The sequence below is a fragment of the Babylonia areolata genome, chromosome 23 (assembly GCF_041734735.1).
Source record: "Babylonia areolata isolate BAREFJ2019XMU chromosome 23, ASM4173473v1, whole genome shotgun sequence".
Taxonomy (NCBI): domain Eukaryota; kingdom Metazoa; phylum Mollusca; class Gastropoda; order Neogastropoda; family Buccinidae; genus Babylonia; species Babylonia areolata.
The window spans coordinates 47,990,939-48,000,938 of NC_134898.1; positions in this window are offsets into that span (position 1 = coordinate 47,990,939).

Consider the following 10,000-nt stretch of genomic DNA (forward strand, 5'->3'; position numbering starts at 1 on the left):
TAAATGTAACACACACACACACACACACACACACACACACACACACACACACACACACAGGTATATCTATCTCTACAGAAAAAAAAGAACCACGCTCAATCAGTCTATCAATCACTCACATCTCAGTCACCTCCTCAGCCACACTCTCTCTGGAGTCTCCCGTCGTGTTCAACGGACGAGCAGGCAGGTAGGTTACCTGCTGATGTGGGTCCCCATGTGGGAATGAAGACCAATTCTTGAGGCACACGGTCGTCCACAGACGCTGCATGGAATGGAGTCCTGCAAGGATGGATCCCGTTTTTTTTTCGATTCCTCTTTCCCTGGATTACGGCGGCTGTTCTGCTGTGCTCCTAAGTCTTTGTGCCCTCGGTAAACTCAGCCACACCTCACCTTCACCTTCACCTATCCCGTAGTCTTGTGGACCGTTGGGGCGCCACAGGTGATCTGGCAACCAGCATCCTCCAATCCTCTCGGTTTTCTGACCTCCTGATTGTATCGCTCAACCTCAAGCCCATCCATTCTGGGATGTTGTCCTCCCATCTCTTCCTCTGTCTGCCTCTCCTTCTCCCTCCTTGCACTGTGCCCTGCAGGAATGTCTTGGCAAGCCCTGATGATCTCAGCCACACTAGGTCAATAATAACCCCCTCACTGTCTCTCCACACACCCGACATGCGAAAACACAAAAGTTCTTCCGATCTCTGATTGATTATCAACGTTGCTTTTTTTATATTTTGGTCAGGTGTACCACGTGGTGCCACAGCGCGTGCACAGTGCCCGCGGACACCGCACCAGCGGCCGAAGAGGAGGAGTCAACGTTACTCTCCAACAGGTCAACCAATCGCTCTGTAACCGCCGTTACCTGCTCTACAGAAACAATACCACCAGCACCAGCACTTGCATCAACAACAACGACAACAGTAACAACGACAAAAACATGAACCCTAAACGTCGCGACAAGAGCGGAAGCGACAGAAACAACGGAAACAGCACCGTCAATTTGAGCGGCAACGCAGCGGTCGCTTCCCCCAGCGATCAAGACACAGAAACGACTCCCATCCCGACAGAGGAAGAGAAGGAGAACGAATCACCCAACGGCAAAACCGACAACAGTGCATCAACCACGACCACGCAAGGAGGAGACACTATCGCTGCTGACGAAAACCGCAAGTCACCAGAAAGTCTCGCGGAGGCAAAGCCTAGATCATCACCTCGAAAGGACGACAACGGAGATTCCAAGCTGTCTAACGAAAGCGAAGTCAACGTCACTGCATCCGACAAACTCCTCAACAGACCAACAGAAAGAGGTCCTCTTCCCAGTGCCTCTCCCAGGGCTGTTTCAGGTCTGCAGCATCAACAGCATCAGCAAAGAATCCGAGGAGTGGACACGCATGAACACTCGGCAGAGTGGCGGGAAGAGAGCCAGATGAAGCAGGAGGAGTCTGTGACCATTCTGTCCGAGCAGCTTCAGTCCATGATCCCCGAGAGGGAGGAGGAAGCGTTAGGTCTGTCTCCACCTGCACGGAAACAACACCCCCTGTCTAACACTCCAGGCCTGTCGCCGCCTCGAAAAGAACCCCTGCCCGACACGCTAGGTCTTTCTCCGGCACGGAAAGAATCGCTGTCACTTTTGTTCCCGTCCGTAGGGGTAGGAGAAAGAGGAGACCCTGCCGCCTCGTTGACCGTTCTTCCTTGCGCCATGGGCCCTGCAGGGACGGAGAAAGATGAAGAGAACAGAGCGAGGGCTGAGAAGCGGATACGCACGACGTGCATGAAGACGATGCAGTGTGAGGTCCTGGGCCCTTACTCCTGTGCCGACTGCACCAAGATCCGCCTGCACGAGCGGCAGGAGAGGGAGCAGACCTCGCTGTACCCGGACCTCCTGGTGGACCCTCGCGCCCTGGTGGCCCCGGACAGGCTCCGGCAGCTGACCTCCACCCTCCCGCCCCAACTCACCTCCCAGAGCCACACCCTCGACTGCGGCTGCTCCGTCAGAATGCACCCTGACTTCCTGTTTCCGGTGATCGTGACGGACCACGACATCCATTCCCGCCTGATAAGGTCCATGTCCCCGACGGCTGGACCAGCACAGAGAGTGCGTACCAGTCTTGCGGATTCCGAGACCTCTTCTTCCTCTGGAGGGGAGCTGGGTCTGGGAGGATGGGGGGAGAGGAGAGGGGAGGAGGGGGAGGGAGGGGCTGTGACCGTCGTTGTTGAGGACCAGGCGGACACGAGGGACATGGAGGAGACAGCGATGAGCCCGCTGGACATGAAGGTGACGGTCCGCTACAACACGCCCTCCCCTGAACAGAGGAGCGTTTTCGTGACCGACTGATTTTGTTGTTGTTGTTAGAGGAGCGTTTTCGTGACCGACTGATTTTGTTGTTGTTAGAGGAGCGTTTTCGTGACCGACTGATTTTGTTGTTGTTGTTAGAGGAGCGTTTTCGTGACCGACTGATTTTGTTGTTGTTGTTGTCGTTGTTGTTGTTAGAGGAGCGTTTTCGTGACCGACTGATTTTGTTGTTGTTAGAGGAGCGTTTTCGTGACCGACTGATTTTGTTGTTGTTGTTGTTGTTGTTAGAGGAGCGTTTTCGTGACCGACTGATTTTGTTGTTGTTGTCGTTGTTGTTGTTAGAGGAGCGTTTTCGTGACCGACTGATTTTGTTGTTGTTGTTGTCGTTGTTGTTGTTAGAGGAGCGTTTTCGTGACCGACTGATTTTGTTGTTGTTGTCGTTGTTGTTGTTAAAGGAGAGTTTTCGTGACCGACTGATTTTGTTGTTGTTGTTGTCGTTGTTGTTGTTAGAGGAGCGTTTTCGTGACCGACTGATTTTGTTGTTGTTGTCGTTGTTGTTGTTAGAGGAGCGTTTTCGTGACTGACTGATTTTGTTGTTGTTGTTGTTGTTGTTGTTGTTAGAGGAGCGTTTTCGTGACTGACTGATTTTGTTGTTGTTGTTGTTGTTGTTGTTGTTAGAGGAGCGTTTCCATGACCGACTGATTTTATTGTTGTCGTTGTTGTTGTTAGAGGAGCGTTTTCGTGACCGACTGATTTTGTTGTTGTTGTTGTTAGAGGAGCGTTTTCGTGACCGACTGATTTTGTTGTTGTTGTCGTTGTTGTTGTTAAAGGAGCGTTTCCATGACCGACTGATTTTATTGTTGTCGTTGTTGTTGTTAGAGGGGCGTTTTCGTGACCGACTGATTTGTTGTAAGAGGAGCGTTTTCGTGACTGACTGATTTTGCTGTTGTTGTTAGAGGAGCGTTTTCGTGACTGACGGTTTTTTTTGTTTTTTTTTGTTTTTTTGTTTTTTTGTTTTTTTTTTGGCATAGGAGAATTTCCGTGACCGACAGATTTTTGTTTGTTAGAGGAGCGTTTTCGTGACCATCTGATTTTTTTTTTTTTTTTTTTTTTTAGTTTTTTTTATTTGTTTGTTAGAGGAACGTTTTCGTGACAGACTGATTTTTTTGTTTATTTGTTTGTTGGAGGAGCGTTTTCGTTACAGACTGATTTGGGTTTTTTGGTTTTTGTTTTGTTTATTTGTTTGTTAGAGGAGCGTGACCAACTGATTTTTGTTTGTTTTGTTGTTGTTTTTGTTAGAAGAACGTTTTCGTGACAGATTGATTTTTTGTTTGTTAGAGGAGCGTTTTCATGACCGACAGATTTCAGTTTCAGAGGAGTGTTTTTTTGTGACCAACTGGTTCCAGAGGAGTGTTTTCGTGACCAACTGATTTCAGTTTCAGAAGAGTGTTTTTTTTTGTGACCAGCTGATTTCAGTTTCAGAAGAGTGTTTTCATGACCAACTGATTTTTTTTGTCAGAGGAGCGTTTTCGTGACCAACTGATTTCAGTGTCAGAGGAGTGTTTTTTATGACTAAATGATTTCAGTTTCAGTGGTAGTGGTAGCGTTGGTGCTTGCGTGCGTCATGTGTAGTCATGGGAGCATGCGTATGCTTGTGTGTGTGTGTGTGTGTGTGTGTGTGTGTGTGTGTGTGTGTGTGTTCATATCAATTTCTGATTAAAAAATAATAATCATAATAAAGCACACTGTGATAATTGAACAGATTTGCTGTCAGGACTATCAGTTATGTGTATGAGCATTTCCAAATCATACGCACATGAAATATCAGCGCTTTCCCCCATGATCTTTTCCCAGCGCTTTCCCCACGAACGCAGTGACGCCTCCTTGAGTTACTGATACTGATACTGATACTGATACTCCCCATGATTACCAGTATCACTTTCTAGAAAAGCATTACACTGATTGTGAAGCAATGAGATCAAGTATTACTCTTCACAGAGCGAACGTGAGCATTACACCAAAAGCTCACTACCCCAGACAGTGCATTGGAATCTTCATCTTTTACTCAAAGAGGCGCAGTTGCAGTGGCACAGTCGGTAAGGCGTTGAAGTTTTGTATCTTGTGTTCACCAGTGATCAGGGTTCGAGGCCCTGAATAGAATAGAACAGAATAGAATAGATTTATTGTCAAGAAACCTTAAGGTTTATAAGACACAAGTACAATGGTTAGCAAATGAATGATTAAATACACAGTGAAGATAACAAACACATTTGGACCACACAAAGCATCCAGAAGATGGACATGGCCCAGCCCTGGAGGAGATCTCCACAACCAAATAGACTACATCATGGTAAAGAAGCGTTTCCCAGTCTAGCGTGAACATTGCCAAGACAAGAAGTTTCCCAGGAGCTGACATTGCAAGTGACCACGACTTGGTAATGATGACCTTCAAACTCCAACTGAAGAAACAAAGAAACAAAGCTCTCAAGACTGAAGTTCGACCTGGAAAAATTGAAAGATCCTGAAGTACAAGAGGCATTCCAAGCCATGATTGGTGGGAAATTCGCGCCACTCATCACTCTCGATGCAGATGACGCCGACCTGGATACACTCGTAAGCGACTTCAACGCAGCTGTGACTGAAACAGCCCAAACAACTCTTGGAAAACAACGCATCAAAAAGAAGCCCTGGGTCACGGACGACATCCTACAGCTGTGTGACAAACGTAGAGACCTGAAAAAGAAAAAGAATGAAGAAGAAGGGGCAAAAACAGTACAAAGCAGTTAACACCGAAATCAAGAGAAGCATGAAGAAGGCAAGGGAAATTGGATTGAAGGAAAATGCCAGGACATAGAGGAAAACCTGACAAGAAACAACAGCAAGAAAGCCTACCAAGTTGTGAAAGAACTTACCAACACAAGGCAAGGTAGAACTATGTCCAACATCCAGACCAAGGATGGAAAATGTCTAACAGAAGAACAAGACATCCTAAAGCGATGGACAGAATACTGCTCAGAGCTATACAACATACAGACCACAGGTGATCCAGCAATACTGAATGTCCCACCAGCCACTGATAACAGTAATCACCCCATACTCCGTGAAGAAATAGAGGCAGCAATAGCATCGCTGAAAAAAGGGAAATCGGCAGGAGTGGACAACATCCCATCAGAACTGGTCCAAGCAGGGGGTGAAGTTATGATAGATGTGCTACTGAAAATCTGCAACAAGATCTGGCAAACAGGGGAATGGCCCACACCGTGGACACAATCACTGATCATCACCCTTCCCAAAAAGGGCAATCTCCAGCAGTGTCAAAACTACCGCACCATCAGCCTGATTAGTCATCCCAGCAAAGTCATGTTGAAAATCCTGCTTAACAGACTGAAACCACAAGCAGAAAACATCATTGCTGAAGAACAGGCAGGTTTCAGACCAGGAAGGAGCACAACTGAACAAATCTTCAACTTGAGGTTGCTATGTGAGAGGTACCATCAACACCAACAAGACCTCTACCATGTCTTCATTGATTTTAAGAAGGCATTTGACAGGGTCTGGCATGCAGCTTTGTGGGCTACCATGAATCTGTACAACATCAACGCCAACCTGATCAGACTGATACAGCACCTCTATGACAAAGCCACCAGCGCCGTCTACCTCAACAATAGCATCGGGGACTGGTTCAGAACCACAGTCGGAGTGAGACAAGGCTGCCTACTCTCCCCAACACTCTTCAACATCTTCTTAGAAAGAATAATGACTGACGCACTGGAAGAGCATGTAGGAACAGTCAGCATAGGCGGCAGAACAATCACAAACCTACGTTTTGCCGACGACATTGATGGACTGGCTGGAAAAGAAGAAGAACTGGCAAGCCTGGTCAAACATCTAGACAAAGCCTCCACATCGTATGGAATGCAAATCAGTGCGGAGAAAACCAAACTGATGACTAACAACACCAACGGCATCAGCATTGACATCAAAGTCAACGACGAAAAGCTTAAAACAGTCCACAGCTTCAAATATCTGGGAGCAATCGTGTCAGATGAAGGATCTAAACCAGAAGTACTCTCGAGAATTGCCCAAACAACAACGGCACTCAACAAGCTGAACACCATCTGGAACAACAAAAACATCGCTCTCAGCTCAAAAATCAGACTGATGCGTTCCCTGGTTATATCAATATTGCTCTAACGCCCCTGCGAGACTTGGACCCTGACTGCAGACCATCGAGAGAAGAATCCAAGCTGTCGAGATGAGATGCTTTCGTAGACTACTTGGCATCTCCTACAGAGACCACATCACTAACACGGAAGTGAAGAACAGAATCCAGCAAAGTATTGGACCCTACGAAGACCTTCTGTCCATAGTGAAAAAAACGCAAACTTAGATGGTATGGACACATCTCCCGATCATCTGGTCTTGCCAAAACGTTCCTGCAAGGCACCGTACAAGGAGGCAGAAGGAGAGGACGGGAGAAGGGAAAGATGGGAAGACAACCCTCCGGGGGTGGAAAAGGGTTGACGCCGGTACCCCCCCTTAAAATCAGAAAAAAACCGGGAAAAGGGAGAGGAAATTGTTAGAGGAGCGTTTTCGTGACCGACAGATTTCAGTTTCAGAGGAGTGTTTTTTGTGACCAACTGGTTCCAGAGGAGTGTTTTCGTGACCAACTGATTTCAGTTTCAGAAGAGTGTTTTTTTGTGACCAGCTGATTTCAGTTTCAGAAGAATGTTTTCATGACCAACTGATTTTGTTTTTGTTTTTTGTTTTTTGTTTTTTGTCAGAGAAGCGTTTTCGTGACTAACTGATTTCAGTGTCAGAGGAGTGTTTTTATGACCAAATGATTTCAGTTTCAGTGGTAGTGGTAGCGTTGGTGCTTGCGTGCGTGCATGTGTAGTCATGGGAGCATGCGTATGCTTGTGTGTGTGTGTGTGTGTGTGTGTGTGTGTGTGTGTGTGTGTGTGTGTGTGTGTGTGTGTGTGTTCATATCAATTTCTGATTAAAAAATAATAATCATAATAAAGCACACTGTGATAATTGAACAGATTTGCTGTCAGGACTATCAGTTATGTGTATGAGCATTTCCAAATCATACGCACATGAAATATCAGCGCTTTCCCCCATGATCTTTTCCCAGCGCTTTCCCCACGAACGCAGTGACTCCTCCTTGAGTTACTGATACTGATACTGATACTGATACTGATACTCCCCATGATTACCAGTATCACTTTCTAGAAAAGCATTACACTGATTGTGAAGCAATGAGATCAAGTATTACTCTTCACAGAGCGAACGTGAGCAGTACACCAAAAGGTCACCACCCCAGACAGTGCATTGAAATCTTCATCTTTTACTCAAAGAGGCGCAGTTGCAGTGGCACAGTCGGTAAGGCGTTGAAGTTTTGTATCTTGTGTTCACCAGTGATCAGGGTTCGAGGCCCTGCATAGAATAGAACAGAATAGAATAGAATTTATTGTCAAGAAACCTTAAGGTTTATAAGACACAAGTACAATGGTTAACAAATGAATGATTAAATACACAGTTAATTAATCAATTAACGTAATGAATTGATATAACATTCATGTATAACTTTTCATTATCTTGTTTGTATGTATATATATATATATATATATATATATATATATATATATATATATATATATATATATATATATATATATATATATATATATATATATATTCATCTATTAGCATCAACTGACAGAATATTTCCAGTGTTATTCGAATTCGAATGCCCTGTTTCGGCATTGGTGTCATTGTCCTTGGGGAAAGGCACTTTGCTCCGATGTTCCTCACTCGACCCAGGTGTGAATTGGTACCTGGAGTGATGGCCTAGAGGTACCGCGTCCGTCCGTATAGGAAGCGATAGAATCTGAGCGCACTGGTTCGAATCACACCGTCAATCGCCAGTATTTTATTTCCCCCCCCCCCCTCCACTAGACCTTGAGTGGTGGTCTGGACGCTAGCCATTTGGATGAGATGATAAACCGAGGTCCCGTGTGCAGCATGCGCTTAGCGCACGTAAAAAGAACCCACGGCAACAAAAGGGTCGTCCCTGGCAAAATTCTGTTAAAAAAAATCCGCTTCGACAGGAAGACAAAACAAAACAAAACAAAATGCATGCAGAAAATTTTTTTTTTATTAACAACAACAAAAAATGGGTGGTGTACTCAATGTAGTGACGCGCTCTCCCTGGGGGAGAGCAGCCCGAATTTCACACAGATAAATCTGTTGTGACCAAAAGTAGTAGTACAATACAAAACAAAACAATACAATGTCCATGGGAAAGGCACTTTGCTCCGCTGTTCCTCTCTCCTCTACCCTGGTGTAAATAGGGGGGGTACCTGTGGTATTCAACACGGCAAAAGTCTAGAGGGTTGGGCGGCCCCACCTCCAAAAGCTGAGCCTTTGACACGTTAGATATGGTAAGGTCACCGACCCGATGGCTATAAAAGGTTCTACAAAAAACGAAAAAATGTGAGTCCTGTCAAAGTCTTCAGTGTCGGCATTCATTGGAGGGGGGTGGGATGGGGGGAGGTGGCTGTTGTTTAGGGGACGTGGTGGTGGTCTCCTCTCTGGGAGGGACGCTCACTCAGTCTGGCTCCGCGACTAAGCCATTATTATCGTCAGTAAGGGGCTTAGTAGACGGTGTCCTGAGTACGTTAAATCAGAACAGGCGCCACTGAACACCACTGAAGTGACTCAACAGCAGTGCAGGGTCTCCTCTGGTGTGTAGTCTCCTGGCGAGCTAACATCGATGGTTGCCTGCGCACTGCCGGCGCTGGAACTGTGGGGGACAAACCTGGGTGTGGCCGTGTATGGGGGGAATCTAAATGAGCGGCGTTGGAGTAATGCTACTGAAACGGTGCAGATGATGGGGCAGCAAAAAAACCACCAAGAAACAAAAAACAAACAAACAAAAAACAACACGAAAAAAAGACACCCCCCTCTCTCTCCCTTATCACCTCCCCCCCCCCAACCCCCCCCCCCTCCCCCCCCAAAAAAAAAAAATTTCGTGTTGTGTGCCGCACACTTAAGGGTTCCACACACGAAAGGGTTTCGCACACTAAAGGGTTCTGCACATGTGGACGCTTTTGTGGCTGCGCACTTAAGTATAACATGTCTACTCACCAATGTTTGTGGCAAGATTCCTGAATGGACGTGTGGGAGCGGGGAGGGGGATGCGGTGGAGTGGTAGAATCCGGATTGTTATTTATAGACCTTGTTTGTAAGTACTTCATAGATTTTTTTTTTAGTAAAATAAGAAAAACTCTTTAAAAAAAAAAAAAAAAAAAAAAGAAGAAAAAATATCACGTATACATTTCTTTCCCTCGGTATTATAATGTAAATATTTGATTCCGAACGACCGGTTTGATTTTGATTTCAACTGACGTATACGCACTGATTTTGTTTCTTTGTTTGTTTGATGTTGTTTTTTTTTTAATGGTTCCGGATGTCCCTGTCTCACATAAGCGATGAACACCACGATTGCTTTGTGTTGGTGTGAGCTATAATTTCATGATTGTCACATACATGGATTTTGACCGTAGAAAACTGAGAACAGCGGGTGTGAAATTTACTTTCCAAGGAAAAAAAAAAAAAAAAAAAAAAATTAAATTAAAAAAAAAAATAAAAAAAAAATTAAAAAAAATTAAAAAAAAATAATAAAAAAAAAATAAAAAAATAAAA